Raw genomic sequence first — 3,722 nt, 5'->3', positions numbered from 1 at the left:
ACTAGTTGTGATACCTCTCCCTTTTACCTGGATTCTGGGCCAGTTGGGAATGAGCCTGAGTGTTGATTCAGTACTGATCTGAGAGTAAGAATGGAGGATGGTAGAATTCCACATGATGTGATGCACAGCCAAAAAACAAAGTATGGAGGATGGGCCAGGACTCCAAAAGAAAGAAAAGAGCTCTGACAAATAGCATAATGAAAGAATATTCAGGTTGACTCAATGGCCAACATTTACAACTTTCTAAATGAATTTAATTTTTCAATCTTTAATGGCCTTTAGTACATACATTCAGATTGGTGGTATAATACAAGGAAACTGGTATTTGGAGTATTCACTCATCTATTTGATTTTCTCTTAAGAGCTAATTCTGAGGTGTGCATTTTGTGCCTGGCTACATGTAATGATTAGATAAACTACATACCTTTTAAATCTCGAAGGTAACTGTTAAATCTGAGTTAGGGTAAAATGTGATTGCAGGAGTTCTAACCTGGCTACATTCTCTGCTGAAATGTTGCTGTTTGCTTTTGGGGTCATGGAAAGAAAGAGGGTAGAAATGTTAAGGGAAAAGGATATTGGTACATGAGGAGCACTCCTTAGAAGTGAGAACTCATTGGGTTGTAGCTTTACATATAGACTAGAGACCTCCCCTCCCTGAAAATCACAGAAGCTGTGATAAGAGTTATTAAGTGCCATTACCTAAAGTTACTGGTTAATGTATTCCTGGAGCTAAGCAACAATGTAGACATGACAAAAGAAATTTTATTTGAATTTGAAGCACATCACATGAATTTTTTTTCTTATAGGACATATGTGATCTGGCTGAGGCATAAATTGAGCAATCAGACCCAGAGGGATGGTATGGGGAGGGAGGAGGGAGGAGGGTTCAGGATGGGGAACACATGTATACCTGTGGCAGATTCATTTTGATATATGGCAAAACCAATACAATATTGTAAAGTTAAATAAAATAAAATTAAAAAAAAAAGAAAAGGACAGTCTTTAAATTTTTGCAGCAGATAAATCACATGTGGATAAACAAGAGTTAATTGAATGTAGTTTGTAGGAAAAGTCAAATGCTGAATTTGTAAGCATTTCTCCAAGGGTATGGATGTTGTAGTCCCTACCCCACCAAAAAGCAAATGAAAACCATTTTATTCATAGTAGGAGATATGTTTGATCCAAGGTACGCAGATGTTGGCCTGGCCTTTGTAATCAAATTGAGTGCTTCTGCCCCAGATGTTAAAAAGCTTCCAATTCAGTGCAGGACAGTAAGGAGCTGGGGTGAGTTTTGCTGGTGGCTTGTCTTTTCCAAAGCATGTTTTGTGGAATTGGGTCTTTAGGGCTGCAGTTTCCTGTATAAACTCTTGGCCTCTATTTTCTCTTGCAGTCTGGTCTCTGGTTTGGATCTGGTCAGATGAACCGTGTCTCCTGCCTAGCTGACAACCCACAGGAGGTAAGCCTATAAAATGGCACAGGCCATGGTTGTTCATGTGAGGAGGACTACCTGGCAAAGATGGGTGGTTCCCATGTGGAGTTCTGTTGAGCAGTGCTCTGGGGCAGGGACTGACCAAACTTCTTTAGCGCTCGAGGCACTTGTCTGAATTTCTTGGGGTGAAAATCATTTCCAGCCGATCTCTGGTCTCGTCTGGATGCAAGGATAAGTCATTTTTCTTCTGCATCTTCTCAACGCACCGACCTTGCAAAGTCTGCACGTGGAAGCGTCTCAGAAGGGTGACCAGGACGACCTTCATCATCACCATGGCGATGTACTTTCCTGCACAGGCCCGGGGCCCAAAGCCAAATGGCTGAAAGTACCTGTAAGGAACCTGGGAAAGAGATCAGACAATTAGCCAGAGTAGTAAAGGCTAGAGTCATGCGTCTGCATTTGATTCGCCCTGAAACCACAGTCAGTCAGAATGCTCGGTTTTAGTGATTTGGCCATACTGCTTCTTCACAGACAGGAATGACTATGACTCAGATAAGACTTTCTCCTTCCAGTTTGATTCACCCTTTGTGATACAGACACAGCCTCAACAATCCCCAGTTATGTTTTCATGTAAAGTACTCAGCTAGCTCTGTGGGAAGGCCACGTTTTTACTGCTGTTCTGCCAGTCACTGAGGCAAAGACCGTTGTTGTGCCAGGCCTTATAACCTGATACCAAGGACAGATTTAGGCAAAGTGTGCGTTCCTGTCCTATTCATGCCAAGAATCTAAATATTTTTTGTTATACAAATATTTAAAGGGACACACCTCTCTGTCTTGTCCCCATTTGGACTTACATATTGTCTGGCACTTGAAGGATACTTAGTAAGTTATTTTTGACCAATTGGCAACATGGTAAGTGTTGCTTATATACAAGTACAGTGAATTAGAGAACTGGTTTAACTAAGATCATATCTCTTCCCATATGGAAATTGAAAAATGGGGTAATGCAATGAACTATATGGATAATTCAGGTTAAAAAAGAATCATTGCCTAGAATTTGACATAACAGACGCAGAATCTCCAGTATACCTCAATTAAGAACAAGGTGGGAGTTCTTCTAATTACCAAGTCCTGTTTAGAATAGAGACTAGTACTTGTGGGGCCATTTGGTGACTCAAAGGCAGACTGCAAAAACCAAATCATTTCTTCTGATTTGATTTCCATCTAATTATCATAGATGATGCTACAGCTGAATCTACATGATGACAATGTGATAAGTGGAAAAGTGGGTTGGTTAAACAAACTTCACCTCATTTTAGGCAAATTAAGGGCCTGAATTGTTCATACTTTGATCTCGTGTGCCCTCCATGAAGACATTTCCAAGAGCTTGAGAGCCAGCCTCCTTGGCTTGAAGACAGAACTGATGGGCATCTTCTAGCCAGGGGAAATGTGTTCTCTCCTGGTGAGGCTGGAGGGGATGAGTAAATAGAATGAAATGTACAAATACAGAAACAGAGGGGATTTAACAGTTGATGCTTTCGGGGTGACACACTCAGTTTTAAGGAAGGACTCTTACATTCTTGGCAAAGTTTTCAAAAGTAAATTTATTAGGCTTTGGGAAAAACTCGAGTCTATGCATTCTCCCAAGATTCAGGATAATGTTAGTCCCCTTTTTCACTGGGTAGCCATCGATGACTTCATCCTCTAAGGCTTTGCTCATGACTAGGTCCATGACGGGCTGGTATCACATGCTCTCATTAATAAAATTTTCTACCACAGTTAGCTTTTGAATATCATCACTCTTTATTTTTCTTTCACCTGTGGAAGCAGACAAAAAGGACAAAGAAGGTCATGCTAATTTCAGTGTTGTTATAGGTCAGTTTGAAAAAATTTAAGATGGGAATACCAGACCACCTGACCTGCCTCTTGAGAAATCTGTATGCAGGTCAGGAAGCAACAGTTAGAACTGGAGATAGAACAACAGACTGGTTCCAAATAGGAAAAGGAGTACGTCAAGGCTGTATATTGTCACCCTGTTTATTTAACTTATATGCAGAGTACATCATGAGAAACACTGGACTGGAAGAAACACAAGCTGGAATCAAGATTGCCAGGAGAAATATCAATAACCTCAGATATGCAGATGACACCACCCTTATGGCAGAAAGTGAGGAGGAACTAAATAGCCTCTTGATGAAAGTGAAAGTGGAGAGTGAAAAAGTTGGCTTAAAGCTCAACATTCAGAAAACGAAGATCATGGCATCCAGTCCCATCACTTCATGGGAAATAGATG

At 40.8% G+C, this 3,722-nt stretch overlaps 1 pseudogene; it reads right to left on the bottom strand.

The window, feature by feature from the left end:
• Positions 1-1,580: 1,580 nt before the first annotated feature.
• LOC104988274 overlaps positions 1,581-3,722 on the bottom strand; it is a 25,072-nt pseudogene continuing 22,930 nt past the window's right edge.

This window comes from Bison bison, unplaced genomic scaffold, assembly GCF_000754665.1.
Source record: "Bison bison bison isolate TAMUID 2011002044 unplaced genomic scaffold, Bison_UMD1.0 scf7180017864118, whole genome shotgun sequence".
NCBI classification, from domain to species: Eukaryota; Metazoa; Chordata; class Mammalia; order Artiodactyla; family Bovidae; genus Bison; species Bison bison.
This window is presented reverse-complemented; position numbering and strand designations above follow the sequence as displayed.